Source organism: Amblyraja radiata, chromosome 2 (genome assembly GCF_010909765.2).
Source record: "Amblyraja radiata isolate CabotCenter1 chromosome 2, sAmbRad1.1.pri, whole genome shotgun sequence".
Lineage (NCBI taxonomy): Eukaryota > Metazoa > Chordata > Chondrichthyes > Rajiformes > Rajidae > Amblyraja > Amblyraja radiata.
Window position 1 is genome coordinate 63601392 of NC_045957.1, and position 12989 is coordinate 63614380.

Consider the following 12989-nt stretch of genomic DNA (forward strand, 5'->3'; position numbering starts at 1 on the left):
AGAGAAAAGGGGGTCAGAAGAAGTGTTGTTGGGTTGCAGAATACCCAGTTGCAATACAAGGTGCTGTTCCAGCATCTGTGATCTCTCATGCCTTAATGTGGTACTATAGTATAAGTGAAAACAACCTAAATTCTATTTGTCTTCAGAAACGTATCATCTTGGAGGATATTGAATTCCTTTACAAAGAATTCATTACGATATAGGATGCCCAATTGTTCACTCATATTTCATTTAAATATACCAAATGTTGGCAATTCAATTTCCAGACATTCTAATAGAGGTTGGATTAGTTACACACACAGTAAATATGAAGCAGAAGATTAAAATTGAGGATGATTAACCTCTATTTTAATTATAAGCATTTTGATTAGCTGTTATTAATTTGTAATATTATCATTAATGTAGAAGGTAGTGATTTAATAAAATTTCATGGTTTTAATATATTTTTAAATTTTATAACATGATTCTCCAGTCTTATTAGTCAGTTTCACTTTAAATTCATTATTTTCTTATTCAGATTCAGATTCAGATTCAGATTCAACTTAACAAGCATCGTGTTTGTAAGTGACAATAACAAGCAAACACAAAAACAATTGGATGTCCATTTAAAGTCTTACAGAATCAATGCAGTACAACGTACAGAGCTGGCAACATATTCAGTTCAAAGTTTTAATACATTTGGGCCCGCAGCAATCTAAGAGTTAAAATTAATTCTGGAGTTGAATACATCTATTCATATGTGAGATCAGGAAAAAGTATCCATACAATACAGTGATATTTATTATTAATGTCCTTCAAAGATACTATAACAACATTTAAAAGACATTCAGATGGGTACATGCATAGGAAAGGTTTAAAGGAAATTGAACCTAACATGGGCAGGTGGGCATCTTGGTCGGCATGGGCAAGTTGAGCCAAAAGGCCTGTTTCCATGCTGTGTGACTCACTGACTAATAACATGGTGTGGGATAAAGATCATATAAACAAATTAGATGGAAATGGAAGTAATACATTCTCTTTGACTTGCCGCCATTATCCATTAATAACAAATATCTCTGTATTTTATGGATACTTTCACCCAATTCCACATATGAATGGATGTATTCAACTTCAGATGACAAAGATGTGCAGCTTCTAGGGATAGAATATCAGTTCAACAGTTAGATATCTAGTTTAGTTTATTATCATGTGTACAGTAAAAAGCTTTTGTTATGCAGTGACCAGTCAATGGAAAGACCATACATGATTACAATTGAGCCATCCACAGTGTACAGATACATGATGAGGGGAATAACATTTAGTGCAAGATAAAGTCCCGTAGCGCCCGATTAAAGATAGTCAGAGGGTCTCCAATAAGGTAGATAGTAACTGAGGACAGTTCTCTAGTTGTTGATAGGATGGTTCAGTTGCCTGATTACAACTGGGAATTTGAAGGTGTGTGTTTTCACACTTCTGTGCCTCTTGCCAGGTGGAAGAGGGAATGACCAGGTGCGACTCATCCTTGATTATGCTGATGGCCTTGCCGAGGCAGTGTGAAGTGAAATAGAGTGAATGGAAGGGAGGTTGGTTTGTGTGAAGGTCTGGGCTGCATCCACAATTCTCTGCAATTTATGTGGTTCTTGGCTGGAGATGTTTTCCAAACCATGCTATGATGCATCCCAATAAAATGCTTTCCACTGGGCATCTGTTGAAGTTGTTGAGAGTTGTTGGGGACATGCTAAATTCTCAAAGCCTTCTAAGGAAGTAGAGGTGTTGGTGTGCATAGTTGTGATTGCATCGATATGGGTGGAACAGAACAAGTTGATGAAATTTACATTAAGGAAATTGAAGCTTTCTACCATCTCTACTTCGGCACTGTCAATGCATGTATACCGCTTCGCTTCCTGAAGTTGATCATGATCTCATTTATAAGTTATAGGCTATTCAGCCCATCAAGTCTACACCACCATTCAATCATGGTTGATCTATCTTGCCTTCTCAACCCTACTCTCCTACCTTCTCCCCATAACCCCCGACACCCTTACTAATCAAGAATCTATCAATCCCCACCTGAAAGATAAACATTTGGGCCTCCACAGCCTTCTGTGGCAATGAATTTCACAAATTCATCACCTGCGGGCTAAAGACATTCCTCCTCATCTTTCATTCTGTCTCCTTTGTCTTTCTGATATGAGAGAAAAGTTGTCGTCTTGACACCAGGTCAAAAAGTTCCAAAACTCCTTTCTATACGCCATCTCATCATTATTTGACACCAGTCAGAAGAAAGGTCCCAACCTGAAACATCACCTCTCCATGTTCTCCAGAAGTGGCTGCCTGACCCATTGAGTCACTCCAGCACTCTGTGTCTATTTTTGCAAACCAGCTTCTTTGGTTCCTTGTTTATAATCATTCAGTTTCATGATTTTTCAACAAAACAGTTTTCATGTAGGTTCACTGCCCTTAAATGTTAATATCGCAGGAGTTGTTTGATGTGTTGAGCACTAAGAAAATTGTCTGTTTTCATCTCAGATTTATGATTGCCACAATACTTTGGTTTTGTAAATAATAAATGGAGAGGAATCATTCACCCTCTAGATTATTTTAGAAATCAATAGACCTGGCAGGCAAGATTCCAACGATGAGGTGGTGAATCCTAATTGAGAGGGATAATACACATATCTTCCTACTACTTTGAAATGCTCAAAGGCATCGCCATTTATTCCAGAAACAGGCATTGTTCCTAGTTCTATGTGCAGGATGGGATATTCAATAACCTTGAATATCCACAATCACTGCACACAAATGCTTTTAACTATACACTGTATATAGGTATAATCCCATTATCCCTGTCACACACAGATGACAGCAAGACACATAAAACGTTATGACAAAGAGAGAAGCCATTTGGCACATTGCGTCCATTACATCTGAAAAATAGCTATTAAGCCTAATTCCACTTTCCAACACCATCTTGGAGATCATGGCTCTTCAAGTACACATCCAAATAGTTTTCAATGCAATGCAGGTTGCAGATTCTACCTCCCTTTCGGATGGAAGTCTTGGATACGCACCACTATCAAGGTGAAACAAAATCTTCATCTCCACATGAATTGTTCCACCAGGTATGCCAACTAATATAATCTTTCATCATGGATAATATTTCCCAGTCCTACCACTGTCATTCCCAGTGCAATAACACCGTACCATAATGTGGCCAAAACTATAAGCAGCACTCAGACTCATTAGTATCATGTACAGTTCAAACATAACTCCATTACTATGATATCATATCCTAGGGGTGCTTCACCTAATAAAGAAAAGCATTCTACTTTTTAACCACCATATTATCTTATCCTTCAAGGAGCAGTCTTTAAAGATCAGTGGACATAAACTGCAAGGTGCGTCTGTTCCCACAACTCACAGTATCCTTTGATTCATCATATCCTACTTTAATTATTTGCACCTCCACAAGTACATTACTTCATAATCCTCTGCATTAAATTCCATTAATGAATATTCTGCCCAACAACCACTACATTGATATCCTCCAGCAATCTATTTTCCTGTTCGCTGTTAGCTTCATGTCCAGTTTTTGTATCATCTGAAAACTTCTTTGTTGAGTTCCATACACTTAATTCTGAGTAATTAATTTATTCTATAAAAAACAAGGACTGTGTACTGCATACAATGGAACCCAAATGGAAAAGCCTACTGATCACAAAAACAGCCACCAACCATTGCTTCCACCAATTGCCACAATTTTAGATACAGTTTACAATTCTTCTTAAATTCTCTGGGCTTTTAATCTTTTGATCATCTTACCACATGTGACTTTGTTAATAACCTCATTAAGATCCATATAATCTACATCAGATACACAAGCCTCATCCATCTTAATTACATTGAATCTTTTTCAATATATCTCATTGCTCTAAATGATTTTTTTCCTCATATCGGTCTGTAGTCCATTTTAATGAAGTAGTACTTAAAAACTCAATATTTATTTTTGCCTAATTTGGAGGTTTGATTTTTGTTCTTTCCTCTAACCATTTGAAATGTAACAATAACACTCTCTGGCACAAAAATGCAATCAATTTGTGTCTCATACGCCTGACAGCTTAATCTGCCAAAACTCAATTGAAAATTGCTCCCCTCCACCATCTCTACCACTTCCACCTCCTCTTGTTGCACTTGCTGAAAAGAAAAGGTTCTCCTGGATGTAATGTAACAATATTGTGCTCTCTATATCTTTCACACTGGATGCTTCCCAGTTAATATTGAAATTTCCATGACTGCTGCCATTCAAACTAATTTACAATTTTTTAGCTCCTTCAAAGTTTAAAGTACACTCCCAGAAGTATGATTGCTCATCTTTTTATTCTTAAATTCAAAGCAGGAAATCTCATTCATGGATCCTAACATATCATCCTCATAATTATGGTTGTTCATTTTATGAACATTGAACCACCCTTGTTTTAATCCCACCCTCTTTATCATCTGGAAACCCTGTAACTAAAGGTCCTGTCCCACTTAGGCTACTGTTTCGGCGACAGTCACTGTCGTGGCATGACGCCGGGAAACGGCCCCCTACGACAATGTCTATGACAGGCCGCCACCTAGTCAACATCAAGCTATGACAAGCTACGTCAACCGGCGTCCCAACTCTTCACAACACGCAACGTCAACCCACAACAACGCCCATGACAGCCTACGACGAAAAAGACAACATCCCACGACAACCTATGTCAGTCCGCGACAAGCTACAACAAGCTATGACCTTGATGGCGTCAACTGAAGACAGGTGGAGCAGTGCATTTTTTTTCAAATGACGCCACGTGACTTCTCGTGACACTGATACTGTCGCCGGTTGACGTAGCATAACTTAGGCTGCCGCCACTTCAAATTCACCAAAGTCAGCACCCGGCGACAGACAACGTCAGATGGCGTCAACCTGGCGACAGCCTACGACAATCTACGACGGCACCTACGCCAGGAGAAGTCACGCAACGTCAAGCTAACTGGTTTTAACCTTTCAAAACCAAGCAGCGACAAGAAAAAGGCCACGACATTTGAAGCACCAGCTCACGACAATACAGGCGACACGCCTCGTCACCCCGTGACCATGTGGCAATAGCTTATTTTCCAGCTGTCGCCATAAAAGTCGCCTAAGTGAGACAGGCCCTTAAGAATGCCGAGCTGCCCTTCCTCACCCTCTTTAAGCCATTTTTAATAATCACTAAGATATGAGAATCTTTGACTTATTGAGTCATACAACACAAAAATATACCCTCTGTTCCATTTACTCAGTGCCAACCATCATTCACCCTGTTTTATACTAGTCCCAACTTATTTTATTCTCCCTGCATTCCCATCAATTCCCCCTGCCCCCAGATTCGACCACTCGCTTACATGAAAGGAGAAATATAAAGTGGTCAATTAAACTACCAACACACATACCTGTGGGTGGGAGGAAACTAGAGCAGCTGACTGAAACCTCACAAGAGAGCATACATACTCTATGTTGACAAGACTGGTAGTCAGGATCAAGCCTAGGTTGCTGGAGCTGTGAGGTTGAACATCTATTTGCCATGCCACTGTGCCAACCACAATAATGTTTTTCCCTATGCTATTAGTGTCTTTGGTTATATTTCCGATATTTAGACATAATAATTTAGCTCAACCAGACATTATCATCCATTTTCCAGTTTTTGCCTTCCAAATCCATTGACTTTTTTTATTTTTCCAGTTCTTCTTTACTCCTTCTGACTCCTTTCTCAGTAACCAATAGCTTGAGAAGCTAATGGGTTGATTGAATTGGTTGATTGATTGAGATACAATATGGAAACAGGCCCTTCAGGCAACCAAATTCATACCAACCATTGATCATCTGTTCACACTAGCTCCATGTTATCCCACTTTTGTATCCACTTCCTATATACTATGTGCCATTTAGAGATCAAGTAACCAACAACCCACATGTCTTTAGGATGTGGAAGGAAATCAGAGTACCTGGAGGAAACCCACGTGGTCACAGGGAGAATGTGTAAACTCCACACACACAGCACCTGAGGTCAGGATTGAACTTGGGCCTCTGGCACTGTGAGGCAGCAGCTCTACCAGTTGCACCACTGTGCTGCCCTATTAAAACTCCCTGGCCACTGGTTCCATTGAGATGCTATCATCCAGACTGTGCAGATTCCATCTTCCCCATAGCTGATCCCAATGCCCCAAAAATAAAAGCCCTCCCTCCTGCACCATCCTGCAGAACACACTCATCAGTAATTTCCACCTAAAATCACTAAGTGTGACATTGCAATTAATTTGGAAATTACTATCTTTGTGGCCCTATAACTTGATCTCTTTCCTGCTCCTTAAAATTTGCCTGCAGCACCTCATCCCTTTTTCCACCTGCATCACTGATACTGATATGGATCATTATTTCCGTTATGATGTGCATGATCCCTGTATCAGGAGGCAACATACCATCCTAGAATCCCTCTACAATGGCAGGGGCACCTGTCTGCTACTATCATTCTGGAAGCCCACAAAGTTATTGCTCTCTTGAATTTTCTCCTCCCTGCCATGCAGCTGAGCCACTCAAGAACTTTTGTCTTTGTTCTGGCTATGTGCCCTGGAGCAACCTGCCCCTCATGTGAATCTCCATATTATTTGCCAGCCAAAAGAGTCTCCTGCATTATTTGCCAGTTCATTTATTATTTTTTTCATTTGATTGGTAGTCTGTAAATCAACCTCTGCCACTTGGCTTCGGAAACACGCTATCCAGGGAACAATGAATCACGGGAGATGGAACACAATGCCTCTGCAGCTCAAGCCCTCAAACCTGGAGCTTGCAGCTAGTCCTGCAAATTACTCTGGACACTAGAAGCATGCTGAAAAGTTTCAAATGGTTCAAAATATGCATTCCAAAGTGATAAACATTAGGTGCCACCAATCGTGCTCTGCATTCCTCCTCCAATTTTCCTCAACACTTTGAGATGGGAACATCTATAATCATTACCTGGGCAGATTTAATAAGGCATAAGAGTATAACTTCTAACCTGTTCTGAACATGCGCATTTTCTGAAATTCAACAAGATAAGATTAAGAATAAGGGGTAAGCCATTTAGAACGGAGACGAGGAAACACTTCTTCACACAGAGAGTTGTGAGTCTGTGGAATTCTCTGTTGGAGGTCGGTTCTCTGGATACTTTCAAGAGAGAGCTAGATAGGGCTCTTAAAGATAGCGGAGTCAGGGGATATGGGGAGAAGGCAGGAACGGGGTACTGATTGGGGATGATCAGCCAGGATCACATTGAATGGTGGTGCTGGCACGAAGGGTCAAATGGCCTATTCCTGCACCTATTGCCTATTGTCTATTGTCTATTGATATCAAATAATCACCAGTATCCTAAGGGAAAAAATACATGACAGTAATACATAACTTACGTAGTTTTCTACTCCCATGAAATTTAGATGGTTGAATAGTGATTTGTCCAATGTTCTGAAGTTTATAAAAGGAACCAACAAAGTAGCATAGAGGAACAACTTCCGTTGGTAGAAGAGTTTAACAGCATGGATCATGGCTAAAAATTGGTACCTGACTTTCAGGAGTGCAGGTAGGAAACATTTCCACAAATAAAATATGGTCGGTTTTAGCCTCTCCCTTGATGCAAGTTTCTTTCAATATATATTTTAAATTTGGAGTTTTATAAACCAAAAATATAATGGGATATATATTTCAAAGGCAGAAAAATTAAATTAAATCACAGACTTGAGGATCAAATATTCTTATTTTCCAATTGAAAATCAAAAGAAATAAAGCCTTCTTGTTGCACAACATAGAGGGAGAATCCAATTGATGCTGTTTAAGGGAAAGCACATACTGAACAGCTGATGCCTCCCAATCAATTTCCATTTGACTTGGTTGCAGACCCTCAGACATTTTGTTCAAGTCCTTTCATATGCCAGGGTTACAATGTTGGCAAATACCTGCTCACCGGATTACAACTACATCCAAATCACATCAGAAATTGTCCTATGCACAGGGCACAGAACATTGACCACTGCAATCTTCATTTACAAGTCCTTAATATCAATGGGTTCACAAAGAATTGTTCAAAGTGCTTGTATTTATACTAAAAAGTGCTTTGAAATCAAGTCTATTTGGCTTCCTGCCTTGGCAAATGCTCAATAAAGCACAGAGCAGGCTGCAAACGAAATTTCACCGGTGAATGTATTTCTGTGCAACTGGTGAAATAAATATTTGATCAGTCGTATATTTTGTACAAGGCTACCTCTGGAGGGAAACATCAATAAAGCTAATATTATATTAAAATATCACATTAAATATTTATCCCTGTAATATATAATATTCCATGCCTCGATCTGACAATGAAATGAATGCCTGCAGTACTTCAGTTCAGATCATTTAATTTGTTCACAAGAACCCGTTTTCATCAGTCACCGAACCGCTACAATATTTTCTGGTGACAAAAAAAGTAATTGAGAAGGGGGAAGTAAATTACTTGTACATCCAACTTCTCCAATGATTGTAATTTCAGGATTATTCAACTCTATTTCTTCTACAGGTTCTTAGAAAAAAAATACTAAGGGCCATGTCTAGATAGCTCCTTCAAACTGGCACAAACCTGACATATGCTGGTTCACGTGTCCCTGGGAAATTCATCCAAATTATACAAGCATTAGTGATTCGTCAAGAAGCCAGACAGTCATATCATCAGCCCACATCCATCCTTGTGTGAGTACATTCTGAGACATCGGGTGAATTGATTTTGGTGGGACCTCTGATAGCATACAACATTTGCTAGTTGCAATGGAAGATCTCCAGTGAATTTCATGCAAGTTAAAAGATACATGATTTTAGTCCCAAGTGTAACAAATTATTTCACATGCAATACCAACATATTGGAAAATCGCCACGAGCAGGATTCAACTGTTTACAACCTCTACTTTTTCCTTTGTTTCTTCCATTTATTTATGCTTTGCACATACTGAGGCAGTGGAAACAAAAAAAAAGCTACAAGCTCTGACATTTGAAGATTTCTGTCAATCATTGCTGACCATCAATAGGAAACTGTAATGACCGAGATGCATGTAAACTCCCATCAGCACAAACCACAATCATATACTCGCTGCAATTTGGCCTTCATCAGTCTCACACCCGCTTCATTATGTTACTGTATTTCCCAATTTGTTAATCAACATTAAACTAGACAATAGACAATAGGTGCAGGAGGAGGCCATTCGACCCTTCGAGCCAGCACCGCCATTCAACGTGATCATGGATAATCATCCCCAATCAGTACCCCATTCCTGCCTTCTCCCCGTATCCCCTGACTCCGCTATCTTTAAGAGCTCTATCTAGCTCTCTCTTGAAAGTGTCCAGAGAACTGGCCTCCACCGCCCTCTGAGGCAGAGAATTCCACAGACTCACAACTCTCCGTGTGAAAAAGTGTTTCCTCATCTCCGTTCTAAATGGCTTACCCCTTAGTCTTAAACTGTGGCCCCTGGTTCTGGACTCCCCCAACATCGGGAACATGTTTCCTGCCTCTAGCGTGCCCAAACTCTTAATAATCTTATATGTTTCAATAAGATATCCTCTCATCCTTCTAAATTCCAGAGTATACAAGCCCAGCCACTCCATTTTCTCAGCATATGACAGTCCCGCCAACCCGGGAATTAACTTTGTAAACCTACACTGCACTCCCTCAATAGCAAGAATGTACCTCCTCAAATTAGGGGACCAAAACTGCACACAAGGTCTCACTAGGGCCCTATACAACTGCAGAAGGACCTATTTGCTCCTACACTCAACTCCTCTTGTTATGAAGGCCAACATGCCATTCGCTTTCTTCACTGCCTGCTATACCTGCATAGGTAAATATACCATAGAATATAAGAGTATTTCTCAGTATTTTAATCAAAAATTAGATATTGCAAATGGTCAATCTTCTGAGCTTTACTAATATTGACTTATTTTAATCACTTTATTAACATTTATTAACTTTATTAACATTCGACATAAATATTAATTTCTTGGTACCCAACATTGAGCTCTGAAGTCAAGTTTTTGCACGTATACTTTGTATCTATTTTCATACAATAAATGTAAACTCATCATCCTAAAAATAACTACACCAAGCATTAGAGTCGTAGAGTCTTACAGCATGGACAACATCTTTTCTATAACATGGTGCCTAGAACTGAACACAATGTGGTCTCACTAATGTCTTATATAACTGCAACATGAACTTCAAACTTCTACACTCAATACTCTGACAGATTATTCAATCTCGCTCCTTTCTTCAAAAGTGGGATAACATTAGCTATCCCTCAATCCACAGGAACTGATCCTGAATCTATTGAACATTGGAAAATGATCGCCAATGCGTCCACTATTTCTAGAGCCACCTCCCTGAGGACCCTGGGATGCAGGCCATCAGGCCCAGGGGATTTATCATCCTTCAGTCCCATTAGCCTACCCAATACTATTTCTCACCTGTAGACTGGTTATTGCATGTGAACCAATCATAATAGAGTAGCATCACTAACCCCACCTTACTGTATGCTTTATATTAACACCCACTTCCTACATTAAGTAGTCTTGGAAGCGGTGATGATGAATTAGCAACTAACAACCTGCTGTACCGCTATACTATGTGTTACAACTAAAGATGACTTTAAACTCCAGACCTGTGTAACATAATCATTTACATTATGTTAGTCAGCGTGAAGTAACCCACTGCGTCCGGATATCGGTTTTATTTCTCTTTATCAGTTTCATTTGTATCACCATGGCTCACTCGTGCCGAAAGCCAGCGCAGCTCATCTTCGATTCTGACATCGGGGAACAATGGAGGCTATTTGAAATTGACTACGAACACTATATCAACATAGTCCATCGTAATGAACCAAATGCTGTCAAGGCTTCTCTTCTACTAAATCTGGCAGGACCAGAGGCTCTGATGGGAGCGCAGACCTTTGACTACGCGCCAGCCGTTCTCAATGCCAACGATCAGGTGGTTGTACATGCTGAGACTGTGCGTGACCACAATGTTTAACTGCATAAATTCCGTGAACTATGCGACCTACCCTCAAACCATATCTTAGAAAGAGCAAAATTCTTTGCGAGACACCAGCTTCCCGACGAGCCTGTGGAAAGATTTATTTGTGACTTGAAATATATGGCTCAGCGATGCCGCTTCGGGGTCATGTCAAACAAATTAATCAGGGACAAGCTTGTCAGTGGCATGACTGATCAAAAGCTAAAGACTGAGTTGCTGCGGAATGCTGACAACCCTTGAACAAGCTGTGCATGCCTGCCGAACGTCTGAAATTGTGTCTCCACTTAGTGACCAGTTTGACACTCAGAAGAAGACCATGAACCTGATGGGTTTCAACAGACGAGCCACACCGACAGCTAACAGAAGATTTATGAATGAACCACCGCAACTGGCTAACCGGGGATTTACCAATGAGCCTCCGCAAAGATGCCCGAATTGTAACTATTTCCACAACAAGGGACGAGCGTTTTGTCCAGCGAACGGTAAGCCTTGTAACTGCTGCAAAAAGATGAATCTGTGGGAACAGAACCACCAGCTCAGAGTCTAATCTGCACCTGTTGCAACAAGACCAAACATTTCAAGACTCACAGGACCAGCTCGAATCTGCCCACGAGGACGATCCAATTAGCACATATGAGGAGTCCACTGTGCATACACTCCTTCACCCAGCTCTTAAGATTTTGGATCCCTCTGTATCAATGTCAATTAACAACAAGCCTGTGAAGGCCAAGCTGGATACTGGTGCCCGCGTGAATGTAATGTCTGTGAATGTCTACAACAAGATAAAAAATAATGAGACCTTGACTAGAGACAGCTCTACCTTACATGCTTATGGGGGGGAGGTCTTGTATCCTCTTGGAAGAACTACCTTTGAATGTGTGCTGAAAAACACCACAAGAAATCTGACTTTCTATATCTTAAAATCTGACTCTATGACTCTACTGGGCATACATGCATGCCAAGACCTAGGGCTAGTCTCCTTCGACCGCTCCATTCCAAGTTACTAGTATCTGAGGACTCGATAAAAAGCTACCCTGATCTATTCGATGGCAAGCTGGGCAAGCTGCCTGTGACTTATATGATCGCCATTGACCCCATCGTTGACCCAGCGGTCCGTGCCCCCACCGTGTGCCACATGCCATGTGAAACAGAATTGAGACTGAACTAAAAACATGGTCTCCATGGGTGTATTATCCAAAATCAGCGAACCCACAGACTGGGTCTCCACCATGATTGTCACTTATAAGAAAGACATAAACGAGCTCCGCATGTGCATTAATCCAAAAGACTTGAACGCTGCCATCAACCGCCCGCATTATCCGATGAGAACTGTTGAGGACGTCGCTGCACAAATCGGGCACGCAACAGTATTTTCTGTACTTGATGCAAAAAGCTCGTTTTGGCAGATACCACTAGATGACGAGTCATCAAACCTCACCACATTTGCCACACCATTTGACAGATTCAAATTTCTTAGGATGCCATTCGGCATCAACTCGGCCAGCGAGGTTTTTCAAAGAACCATGGACAGCTGTTCGAAGGACTCCCGTCTGCCATCATAGTGAATGACATCCTGGTTTATGGCAAGGACATAGCGGGGCATGACAACAACTTAAAGCGTATTATGGACAGGGCACGTGAGATCAACCTGAAATTCAACCCTAAGAAATGCAAGTTCAGGGTTCCAGAGCTCACCCGTGTCGGACACGTATTCACTTCTGATGGCCTTAAGCCTGACCCGAAGAAAACTGCTGCCATCCGAGTAATTCCAGCCCTCACCGACGTGTTAAGCCTACAACGATTTCTGGGTATGGTGAACTATCTGGGAAAGTTCATACCGAATCTCAGCGAACTAAGTTCGCCACTGAGACAACTCACTCGGAAGTACACTGCCTGGACCTGGTACCACCAGCATCAACAAGTATT